The following is a 13,502-nucleotide window of genomic DNA, read 5'->3' on the forward strand; positions in this document are numbered from 1 at the left end:
TTAGTAGAAATACAATATTTGAGCATTGAATCAATAATCTCCCCAGAGGTGAGAATATAACTTAATTTGAGAGCAAAAACTGAGAAAGGCCTTTCACAATGCTTGATTCCAAATATACATGCCCTGAGTAGTCATTAAGATGAAAGGATAATATCTGTTACAAACATGTGGGTAGGTCTTATGATGAAGCTGGGACCCATCCTAATTTTGAAGAGTCATCAGCTTAGGAAAAACAAAAAATACATCATTTAAAGAACAAACACAAATTCATGAGCAAATCTAGAGATGAGAAAATGGAGACTGTATACAGATTGATACAAAGAAATAGACAACTGAATAAGAGAAAACAGGCTTTCGAAATTACTGTCATAGAAGATGAGATAAAGTTATACAGCTGTGAATGATCACATGCACTGTGAATATTATTTGGACTTTTCTGAAGGGCAGTGTAAATCTTTATGAGTTTTTGAGCAAAGGTATATCTGTTTCTGCACTCTACTGTAAGTTTGAGTCAAATATGTAGTAAACATATGTAGTAAAAATATGTAGTAAAAAATTCACGTTACATTGGCTAACATGCTGAAACATTGCCTTAAATTCATTGTATACTTCTGAAGATAAGGGGACTCTCTGAATTCCCATAGACCACTGTCCCCCAGGTGACTGTCTAAGGCCACATGGGACAGTAGTTGGCAGTGAGTCACCTGTACCTTGCCTCACTAAAATAATGTTCTGTAGAAATTGTTTCAAAGACTATCACAAAGATTTGGCCATTATCCTAGTCATACTTCCATTAATCTGAAATCAGCGCATGTTTATTTTGTGGGTTTAATTATGAAAGCCTATGGTAACACAGACTTTTTACTATAAAAATTTTTTTTCTTTAAAGTCTACGGTAACACGTGTTGGCTAAATTAGGTTAGTATCTTAAAGAGTAATTTCTCTAACTCAATAAACTCAGAAACACAAGTATTGATGAATCACTTATAATGCAAGGAACATTTTTTGAACTTTCATATATTGTCATCCCTAAAGTTATTATATGCTAATTAAAACCCAACCTCTCTTGTTGTTGTATTAACTGAAGATCAATTTGCTAATCACTAAACATCACAAGAGCATTACAGGAATAATACAGATCAGCTCTGCCTTCTACAGTCAGACTTGGTTTATGTCTTAGACTCTGTCAGGACTTCTGCATTGAGACTCAAGGACAATGAATGCAGTAGCCCTCTTCAATATGGCAGGAAAACTGCCATCAGGAAAGACAGAATGGTGAGCATCATTTGCTGTCACATGCAGTCGCTTCTTGGGAAGTAACACCAGACCCTTTAGATTGCTTTGAATTTCTTTTTTCTCCCATGAGATATCTCTATACAGCTGGTGCTGGGACTCACACATCTCTTACTTTCTGCTAAATATCCTGAAATATGTATCTTTTTTTCCCCCTCTATGCTGACTTAGGAAAGGAAAACATGTTGCATGAATGTTTACTCTAGACATCAATTTACTTTGAAAAAGTGCAGCAATACAAAATTCTCATATTTCCAAAATGCAGAAGTTACAGCAAGAAAGTAAAAATCCCAATAAAATATCCATGTGAATACCATGAGCTAAACTTATTCCTGCTCATGGAAACCATATCTCAAGTGAATACATATTTGTTTGTTGATACTGTTACTATTTCAATATCAAACAAAAGGTCAAGGGTTTTTAACTTCATGAAATATCCACCCATATTATTAGATCATTAAGTCAAATATGTTATTCATTTATTCCTAATACAGATGAGAAAAATAAGGCACAGGGGACGTATGTACCATCTTCCATAAGTGATAAATTTCTTCGATGCCTATTTCATACTAAGTAGATTTAATTTATTTCAAAATAATTCTGACCTGAACCTATTCGGTCCATTAAAGCTATCTAGTACTTATTCACTTATGAAATATTCATGACCTTTCAGGTGCTATTTTCTAAAATTATTTTAGTTTGAGTTTGTCAAGACTGATACAGTTGTTTTTCCTGAATGTAATCTACAAGGATTTTTTTTTTTCTTGGATAATAGTTTATGAAAATAGAGTTATAGTGAAAAAATAAGGTTTAAGGGAATGTTGAGAAGTTAATTTTCTCAAATTACTATTAAATGTAATAAGAGAAATATGATTTTAAAGGATTATGGTAGTCATTGATGACGACTGGAAGTATTGCTCCTTAGAACTTTATTGACAGCATATGCATTGAAAGGTAAAAAAATATATATATGTGAAGTGACTGATGTGTTAATTAATTGATGATGAGAATTCATTCAATGTGTGCTTAGTCACTCAGACTTGTCCTGACTCTTTGTGGCCCCATGGACTGTAGCCTTCTAAGCTCCTCTCTTCGTGGCATTTTCCAGGCAAGAATATTGGAGTGCGTTGTCATTTCCCGCTCTAGGGGTCTTCCTGACCCAGGGACTGAACTGTGTCTCTTGCATCTCCTGTATTGGATGTAGACTGATTACCACTAGGGCCACCTGGGAAGTCCTCTTACAATAAAAAAGTGCATAAATTATCACATTGTCTGCTTTATATTTATTTAAATTTTATTCATCAATAATACTTTAGCAGAAGGAAACATTGAAATTTAAAGGAACAAGACAACAACATGAGCAAACATAGGAAGCCTCTCATGCTGTCTCCTTTCTTAATGATTCTAGATCTTCAACCTGTGTCACATTTTTTATTACATAAGTGGAAAACTTTGGGAGTATCTTAGTCACAGTTATCCAGAGAAACAGGGGCAGTGGAGGAGATAAAGAGACAGAGACAGGGAGAGATGATGGAAACCGAGAATTCCCTCCATCTCCTGTCTCTAGCAAAGCCAGCTGATGTTCAGTCGCTCAGTCATGTCTGACTCTCTGTGACCCCATGGACTGCAGCTCGCCAGGCTTCCCTGTCCTTCACCATCTCCTGGACTTTGCTCAAACTCAAATCCAGTGAGTCGGTGATGCCAGCCAACCATCTTGTCTGTCATCTTCTTCTCCCCCTGCCTTCAATCTTTCCCAGCATCAGAGTCTTTTCTAATGAGCCCACTCTTCACAACAGGTGGTCAAAGTATTGGAGCTTCAGCTTCAGCATCAGTCCTTCCAATGAATATTCAGGACTGATTTCCTTTACAATTGACTGATTTGATCTCCCTACTGTCCAAGGGATTCTCAAGAGTCTTCTCCAACACCACAGTTCAAAAGCATCAATTTTTTTGGTGCTCAGCCTACTTTATGGTCCAACTCTCACATTCATACATGACTAATGGAAAAAAGAACATAACTTTAACTAGAAAGATCTTTGTTGCCTAAGTAATGCCTCTGCATTTTAATACACTGTCTAGTCTTGTCATAGTTTTTCTTCCAAGGGGCAAGCATCTTTTAATTTTATGACTGCAGTCACCATGTGCAGTGACTTTGGAGCCCAACAAAATAAAATTTCTTACTGTTTCCATTGTTTCCCCATCTATTTGCCATGAAATGATGGGGTTGGATGCACGATCTTAGTTTTTTAATGTTGTTTTAAGTCAACATTTCAGTATTGTAATTGAAAAGGTCAAAGAGCCAGAGATCTAATGGTTAAATCCCAGCCTGAGTGTGAGGTCCTAAGAACCAAGAGAACCAAAGCCAGGTGTAAGTTGATATTCCAGCTCAACAGTCAATCAGAGAACAGATTTAAACTTCACCTGCCTTTTGGTTTGATTCAGGCCCTCAACTGAAATAGATGATGCCCCCACCACATTAAGGGAGTGCAATCTGCTTTACTCAATTCTATACATCCAAAGTCAAATCTCTTCCAAAAACATACTCAAGACTCCCTTGGAAATAATGTTTCACCAGCTGTTTGGGCACCCCATGGCTCAGTCAAGTTGATACATAAAGTAAACCATCACAAGGAGAGATTGGGAAAATAATATAACCATCAGCAGAAGGTTATCTATATTAATTTTAGGGAATGTTTCTTCTCAGTATCAAATTCTGCACTGCTCTCTGTGTACTATTGCATTATATCTATGTCCCTTGCCCTCTTACTCTGCTTGATTTTTCCATTAGTTCATATCACTCTCTGACAGATCATGAATGTATATGTTAATGTCTTTCCCTCCCCCCAGAGAATGTAAAACCTAAAAACAGAGAGTTTCGTTTTTCACCAGTGTCTCAAGAATCTGAAATAGTCACGGTGCACAGTACAGGCTCAGTAAATATCTGTTGAATGAGTGAATGTTTGTTTATCAAATCAATTAATAAATTATTCTAAAATTATCATTTGTATCACATTCTTCTGTTATTGAAATTTTAGTTTCCTAATTTTTCGTAGAAAATAAATCTGTTTATATTTTGGCACTGTTCTGCTTTTTTTGTCCACACATTAAATGGAAAATTTAAAGAACAAAGAATAAAGTGACTCAGTAGAGGCTCATGGCCAATCATTAGTGGAGAATGTAACAGCATTAGATTTTGTGAGATAATCTAGGTGTTTGGCAGCTTCCATCTTACTATTTACACATCGAGTGTCCTCTAGATCAGGAAGTAATTTGCTTGTGGCAGCTCGAGGTTGTACTTTCTGAAGGCATACACTCTTTTGCTCTCCCTCGCTGACTTAAAAAAATGAAAAGCACAAAGTGAAAGTTGTAAATTAAATTTCATTTGGGGCAAAATAAGGACTGCAGCCCAGGAGACAGCATTTCAGATAGCTCTAAAAAAACTGCTCAAAGGAGCTGATGGGCATGCCAGGATATATAGGAGTTTTTCAACAAAGGGCAGGGAGTTGAAACATCAAAAATTTGATGTTAATTAAAGAAAACCAAGTATCTCAAGGAATTTAGTGCCTTTCTATATATGGGAAGATGCAAGAGTATGGGCTCATGAAACCATTTCTTTGATACAGACCTCAGCTGTCTGAGGCTAGTATCCTGTGTTTTCACATCCTGAGTTTCCTCAGGGCTCACCGTAGGGAGTATCTGCAGTCTGATGGTTGCTAGATGGCAGGTACAATTTTCTTTCTAAGTTTCCTCGGGGTTCACTGGCTCATGTGGAGGCCTATAATTGCTGATAACTGTGACATTCATATTTACTTATATAGAAGGAGACAGTCCATTCCTCATCTTTCTGCACTTGATGTTGTATGCAAAAGATACAGGGGAGAAAAGTGTTATTGTTGCCTCACAACTTCAGTCATCCAGCACATCCTCTGTAGAATTTCGAAGACAAGGGGGAAAAGGAAAATTCAACTCTTTTCTATCTTCACTAGTTGTACCAAGCAGTAGTTATCAGAAGGAAGACATGTCCTGATTCAGAATTAAACAGAGGATACATACCTGATGTGAAGAGCCGACTCACTGGAAAAGACCCTGATGCTGGGAAAGACTGAAGGCCAAAGGAGAAGAGGGTGACAGGGTGAGATGGTTGGATACCATCATGGACTCAAAGGACATGAGTTTGAGTAAACTCCAGGAGATAGTGAAGGGTAGGGAAGCCTGTCATGCTGCAGTCCAAGGGGTTGCAAAGAGTTGGACACAATTTAGTGACTCAACAACAACAACAATACACTGGTGGTCCATGGGGCAGCAAAGAGTCAGACATGACCGAGCAACAGATCATGCTTGCACACACTAGCCTAAATGGGCATTAGGCTTCTATACCATAAGCTGAGCAATTAAGGGCTATGTAAAATGTAAGAACTGAAAGCCTTACAAAGGCAAACTAATTTTAGGGCACATCTTCTAAAGTTATTAGGTTCATTCTCCACATGTGCTACCGATCAGCAATGTCTATAATTGCTAAAAGGTCTCTCTATGGATATTTAATTTCAACTTGCTAAAACACAATAGATGGTGTCCAGAAGTGTATACAAACTAGTTGTGAAAGTCAAGGTGGTGAGATCAGATGAATAGAGTGGGTGGGCAAAGACAACATTCTTCCAGTCGGGATGCTGAAAAGAGTTATCTCTGTCTAAGCTCCCTTTGTTTGGAAAGGACTGAAAAGCTGTGTTCCTACTTTATTACTATTGCAGCCTTTGCCTCTGCTTCCAGAGTTGGCAGATTCTGCTAGTTTCAAGTGTGATTCAGCCAAAGTTGCTTCTATTCCTTTTATTGTGCTTTGGCTTACTGAAAACTCTGTGGGAAACAGCCCAAAAATGCACATACACCTGACCAGTGGTGCCAAGTTCCTCCTAAATGCCCATCCCTGAATGTTTTTACCCTGCTCTAGTATGTGCAACTGAGCTTTTAGGTACAGTTCCAAGAAAACCCAGTTCCAATCTAAAAGGCTGATTCATTTAATTGGATGATGAGTATCCTTATCTTAATTTTTTGTTTGCAATGTTTGATTGGAGTTTTATTTCTACTACCATGTTCTCTATATATAGATATGTGCTTAGAAGTTGCTGGATAATTGACTTCAAAATTACACAATGACAGACTATAGAAGTAGATCGTGTTGACAAGCAAAAAGCCTAATTCCACCTCCCAGACTTTATACAAGGCTCCACAGATACATTTACCTTATGTTTGCTTTATTAAAACATCTTGCTTCAGGATAAAATGGTTTAATGTGATTTTAATTTCCATTATCTTTCGAAGTCTCTGCTGTTTGGAAATTCACCTACGTCTTTCCAGTGACCTGATCATTAGCTTCATGTTTAAACCCCTAACCCCGCTGTAAGATTTCTGCAATTTTCTTTTATTCATTCTCTCTCTAAATATGACCTACCAAAATAACATTTCCTCAGTAGCAAAGTGTGCCCTAAGCTTTTTTTTTTTACTATTAAAAATTTCTTGTTTTTGTGATTTCCATGATTTCAAATATAACCTAAAATAGCTTTAAACTTATTTTTACACAATAGTCATTTCAGTCACAGAAGTACTCCTGTGCATTCTTAATAGTGAGGCAAAGGATTTTAGTTGCAGTTGGAATGTAGATAGATTGGATTTCATCATCTCTGTTGGAGCTTCCAGTTAGTTCTCAATGCTTATCAGTTTTTTACCTTTTATAATTTATTTTCTCAGGTACAGTTGTGGTTCAGTCCTTAAGTCAGGTCACTAATGGTTTCCCCATGAAACTTGCAGGATCTTCTGTCCTCCAGTATATCATGGAGTTTGCTTAAATTCATTTTTAATGAGTCAGTGATACTATCTAGATATCTTATCCTCTGCAACCTCCTTTTTCTTTTGCCTTCAATCTTTCAGGATTTTTTATTTTTTTCCCCCTAATAAGTTAGCTCTTCATTTCAGGTGGCCAAAGTATTGGAGCTTCAGTGGCAGTCCATCCAATGAATATTCAGGGTTGATTTCCTTTAGAATTGACTGGCTTGATCTCCTTGCAGACTCTCAAGTCTTCTCCAGCACCATAATTCAAAGGCACCAATTCTTCATGGATCAGCCTTCTTTATGGTGCAACTCTCACATCCATACATGACGACTGGAAAAACCATAGCTTTGACTGTATGAACCTGTGTCAACAAATTGTTGCCTCTGCTTTTTAATACACTGTCCAGTTTTGTCATAGCTTTCCTTCCAAGAAGCAAGCATCTTTTAATTTTATGGCTGCTAGTCACCGTCCACAGTGATTTTGGAGCCCAAGAAAATAAAATCTGTCACTGTTTCCACTTTTTCTCCTTCTATTTGCCATAAAGTGGTGGGACCAGATGCCAGAGTTTCAACCCAGCTTTTTCACTCTCCTCTTTCACCCTCATCAAGAGGCTCTTTAGTTCCTCTTCACTTTCTGATACTAAAATAGTACCATCTTCCAATATGAGGTTATCTACATTTCTCCCACCAATCTTGATTCCAGCTTGTGCTTCATCCAGCCTGGCATTTCGCATGATGCACTCTGCACCAAAATTAAATAAGCAGGGAGACATTATACAGTTTTGATTTACACCTTTCCCAATTCTGAGCCAGTCAGTTGTTTCATGTCCAGTTCTAACTGTTGCTTTTTGACTCACATACAAGTTTCTCAGGAGGTAGGTAAGGTGGTCTGGTATTCCCATCTCTTGAAGAATATTCCACAGTTTGTTATTATCCATGCTGTCAAAGGCTTTAGCATAGTCAATGAAGCAGAAGTAGATGTTTTCCTAGAATTTCCTTGCTTTTTCTTTGATCCAATGAATGTTGGCAATTTGATCTCTGGTTGCTCTGCCTTTTCTAAATACAGCCTATACATCTGGAAGTTCTCAGTTCATGTACTGCTGAAGTCTAGCTTGAAGGCTTTTGAACATTACATTACTAGCATGTGAAATGAGTGCAACTGTGCAGTAGTTTAAACATTCTTTGGTATTACCTTTCTTTGGGATTGGAATGAAAACTGACCTTTCCAGTCCTGTGGCCACTGCTGAGTTTTCCAAATTTGCTGGCATATTGAGTGCAGCACTTCAACAGTGTCACTTTTGAGAATTTTATATAGTTCAGTTGGAATTCCATCACCTCCAGTAGTTTTGTTCATAGTAGTGTTTCCTAAGCGTTACTTGACTTCACACTCCAGAATATCTGTGTTTAAGTGAGTGACCACACCATCAGAGTAATCCAGTTCATTAAGACCTTTCTCATATAGTTTTGTGTATTCTTGCTGCCTCTTCACTATCTCATCTGTTTCTCTTAGGTCCTTACCATTTCTGTCCTTTATTGTGCCCACACTTGCATGAAATGTTCCCTTGATATATTCAATCTTCTTGAACAGATCTCTAGTCTTTCCCATTCTGTCATTTTCCTCTATTTCTTTTAAGAAGGCTTTATTACCTCTGCTGTCTATTCTCTGCAACTCTTCACTCAGTTCAGTATACATTTCCCCTTCTCCCCTGCCTTTCACTTCATGTTTTTCTTCAGCTATTTGTAAACCCTCCTCAGACAACTACTTTGTCTTCTTTCATTTTCTTTTTCTTTGAGACGATTTTGATCACTGTCTCCTGTGCAATGTTATAAACATTCATCCTTAGTTTTTCAGGCACTCTTTATACCAGGTCTAATCCCTTGAATATGTTTATCATATCCACTGTATACTCATAAGAGATTTGAGTTAGGTCATACTTGAATGGCTTAGTGGTTTTCTCTGCTTTCTTCAACTTAAGTCTGAATTTAACAAGAAGGTGCTCATGATCTGAGCCACAGTCAGCTCCAGGTCTTTTTTATGCTGTTTCTATAGAGTTTCTCCATCTTTGGCTGCAAAGAACATAAATAATCTGATTTCAGTATTGATCATCTGATGATATCCATTTGCGAAGTAGTCTCTTGTGTTTTGGAAGAGGGTGTTTTCTATGAGCAGTGTCATCTTCACAAAATGTTAACCTTTGCCCTGCTTCCTTTTGCACACTAATACAAACTTGCCTGTTATTCTCGGGATGTTTGACCTCCTAATCCCCTGTGATGAAAATGGCATCCTCTTTGCTATTAATCCTAGCAGGTGTTGTAGATCTTCATAGAACCGTTCAACTTCAGCTTCTTCAGCATCAGTATTTGCGACTTAAACTTGTATTACTCTGATGTTGAATGGTTTACCTTGGAAAAGTGAAGTCACTCATTCATGTCCGACTTTTTGCGACCCCATGGACTGTGGCTACCAGGCTCCTCCGTCCATGGGATTTTCCAGGCAAGAGTACCAGAGTGGGTTGCCATTTCCTTCTCCAGGGGATCTTCCCAACCCAGGGATCGAACCCAGGTCTCCTGCATTGCAGGCAGATGCTTTACCCGCTGAGCCGCCTGGTGGCTCAGAAACAAACACAGCTTATTCTGTCGTTTTTGAGACTGCACACAAGTACTGAATTTTGGACTCTTTTGTTGACTATGAGAGCTACTCCCTTTCTTCCCAGGAATTCTTGCCTACAGTAGTAGATATAATGGTCATCTGAATTAAATTCGCCCATTCCCATCCATTTTAGTTCACTGATTCCCAAGATGTAGATGTTCATCTTGCCATGTCCTGTTTTACCACATGCAATTTACCTTGATTCATGGACCTAACATTCCAGATTCCTATGCAATATTGGTTTTTACAGCATCGGGCTTTACTTTCACCACCAGGCACATCCACGAGTTAGCCCACTTTCACTCACCCAGTCACTTCATTCATTCTGAAGCTATTAGCGATTGACCTCCACACTTCCCCAGTAGCATATTGGACACCTTCCAACCTGGGGACGGGGGTCATCTTTCAGTGTCATATCTTCTTGCCTTTTCACAGTGTCCATGGGGTTCTCTAGACAAGAATACTGGAGTGGATTGCCATTTCCTCTTCCAGGGTACCACATTTTGTCAGAATTCTTAACTGTGACCTATCTATCTTCGGTGGTCCTACACAGCGTGGCTCATAGATTCACCAAATTATGCAAACCCCTTGGCCATGACAAGTCTGTGATCCACAAAGGCAATCGAGCTCATATCTCCTGCACTGGCAGGCAAATTCCTTATCATTGAGCCACCTGAGAAGTCCTCTTCCCAGTATGCAATTGGATAGATATATTTACTTCTCTCCATTCAAAATAAATCAACTACCCCCCATTATGTCTCAGTATTTATTCTAGGCATTAAGATAAATAAATAAATGAGATATACTAGTGCACCTGATGGAACCTAAAATCTAATGTGAAAATATAAAAACAGAACAAGAGAGATCCAGGGCTTGGAAAAAGTAAGAGTGAAATCTTGAAGTGGGAATTAACATGGAATTCTCGAGGAATATTAAAATCAACATCAGTGATTTTGATGGAGAGAAAAGTAGATTTTTATATTTTTCTTTACTAGTTAACATTGTATTTATGTTGAGGACATCAGTTACTGAATTCTTTTATCTTTCTCAGGGAAATTTTTTTCTAAATTAATATTTCAGCCTTAGAATTTATCTAAGGCTTACCCTTTTAATAAACAAGTTTCGGGGGAAATAGGATCAAATGAGAAAGTTGCTGTGAAAGGGTTTTAAAACCATGTTGTGGTATGAAAAAAAAATAAAAGTAGGATTTCCAGAACCCAACAATCTCTGGGAGTACCAGACAGTTACAATGCTGGCTTTCCCTCACTCAAGCTACCTGGGCATTCAACCTTCATTTCCACAATGTTAGCAACTACAAATGCATACAGATTTCTCAGGAGGCAGGTCAGGTGCTTGGGTATTCCCATCTCGTTAAGAATTTTCCACATTTGTTGTGATCCACAGAGTCAAAGGCTTTGGCATAGTCAATAAAGCAGAGGTAGATGTTTTTCTGGAACTCCCTTGTTTTTTTTTTTTTTTTTTTTGATGATTCTGCAGATGTTGGCAATTTGATCTCTGGTTCCTCTGCCTTTTCTAAAGCCAGCTTGAACATCTGGAAGTTCACAGTTCACGTATTGTTGAAGCCTGGCTTGGGAAATTTTGAGCATTACTTCCCTAGCATGTGAGATAAGTGCAATTGTGTAGTAGTTTGAGCATTCTTTGGCATTGTCTTTCTTTTGGATTGAAATGAAAATTGACCTTTTCCTGTCCTTTGGCCACTGCCGAGGTTTCCAAATTTGCTGGCATATTGAGTGTGACACTCTCAAAGCATCATCTTTTAGGTTTTGAGATAGCTCAACTGGAATCCCATCATCTCCACTAGCTTTGTTTGTAGTGATGCTTCCTAAGGCCCACTTGACTTTGCATTCCAGGGTGCCTGGCTCTAGGTGAGTGATCACACCATTTTGATTATCTGGGTCGTGAAGATCTTTTTTGTATAGATCTTCTATGTATTCTTGCTACCTCTTCTTAATATCTTCTGCTTCTGTTAGGGCCATACCATTTCTGTCCTTTATTGTGCCCATCTTTGCATGAAATTTTCCTTTGGTATCTCAAATTTTCTTGAAGATATCTCTAGTCTTTCCCATTCTATTGTTTTTCTCTGTTTCTTTGCATTGATCACTGATGAAGGCTTTCTTATCTAAGGCAAATAGATGAGGAAACAGTGAAAGACTTTATTTTGGGGGGCTCCAACATCACTGCAGATGGCGACTGCAGCCTTGAAATTAAAGACCTTTGCTCCTAGGAAGAAAAGTTATGACCAACCCAGACAGCATATTGAAAAACAAAGACATTACTTTGCCTACAAAGGTCCACCTAATCACAGCTATGGTTTTTCCAGTAGTCATGTACGGATGCGAGATTTGGACCATAAAGAAAGCCGAATGCAAAGAATTGATGCTTTTGAACTGTGTTGTTGGAGAAGACTCTTGAGTCTCTTGGACTACAAGGAGATCCAACCAGTCCATCCTAAAGGAAATCAGTCCTGAATATTCATTGGAAGGACTGATGCTGAAGCTGAAACTCCAATACTTTGGCCACCTGATGCAAAAGACTGACTCATTGGAAAAGACCCTGATGCTGGGAAAGATTGAGAGCAGGAGAAGGGGACGACAGAGGATGAGATGGTTGGATGACATCACTGACTCAATGGACACGAGTTTGAGTAAACTCCGGGAGTTGTTGCTGGACAGGGAGCCTGGCATGCTACAGTCCATGGGATTGCAAAGAGTCAGACACGACTGAGTGACTGAACTGAACTGAGCAACTACACCTCAAAAATTTCATGTAGAATTACACTTAAATAGCTTCAGATATTAGTAGGTACTTTTATATTATAGGCCAAGGATTATACAGTTCGATTAATACTCTGTAATTTATTTCCAAGAGAAGCTCATGGCGCAGTGGTAAAGAGTCTACCTACCAATGAAAGCTAACCACTCCAGTACTCTGGCCTGGAGAATTCCATGGACTGTATAGTTCATGGGGTCGCAAAGAGTCAGACACCACTGAGCAACTTTCACACACACACACACACACACACCAATGCTGGAGATGTGGGTTTGATTCCTGGGTCAGGACGATCCCCTGGAGAAGGAAACAGCAACCCACTCCAGTATTCTTGCCTGGGAAATCCCATGGACAGAGGATCCTGACAGGTTCATGGGGTGGCAAAAGAGTTGGACACCACTGAGTGACTAAGCAACACAATTACTTCCAATTTATTTTTATTTATTTATTTGAGTCATATAGAAATATTATGTCTTTTTATTTAAAAAAAATGTTTCATTACTTATTTTGATCTTACCCATATGGCAAAAAGTTTTTCCACAATTTTGGATAATTTTTGCTATATTTTAAATGAACTGTCAAAATGATAAGAGTTTTGATAGCACTTTTATAAATAGCATTATCACATATTATACTTGAGGTTGTATTTTCATTTAAAATAAATGGTGTACTTTAAAAGCCATACTTTCTCTTTTAAAGCAATTCATTTTTACATTTAGTTTGGGATCTTTTCAATTAATAATTCTTCTGTATTTAAGCTTTTTTTTTGGTTTTAAAGTATTTTTATTTGTAATTTGAGAACTAATAAACTTGAAGCTTGATATTTTTATTTGAGTCAATGTCACTGGTATTGCTTAGCTTTCTAGTTTATTTTAATAATAAAGAATTAATACTTACTCTGCATGATTATTTAAAATTTTCATTAAGAAATACTAGTTTGCAAAAA

The 13,502-nt window shown here is 38.0% G+C and overlaps 1 pseudogene; it reads right to left on the minus strand.

The window, feature by feature from the left end:
• LOC136152342 (EMI domain-containing protein 1-like) overlaps window positions 1-11,133 on the minus strand; it is a 35,065-nt pseudogene extending 23,932 nt beyond the window's left edge.
• Window positions 11,134-13,502: the final 2,369 nt, after the last annotated feature.

This window comes from Muntiacus reevesi, chromosome 21 (genome assembly GCF_963930625.1).
Source record: "Muntiacus reevesi chromosome 21, mMunRee1.1, whole genome shotgun sequence".
NCBI classification, from domain to species: Eukaryota; Metazoa; Chordata; class Mammalia; order Artiodactyla; family Cervidae; genus Muntiacus; species Muntiacus reevesi.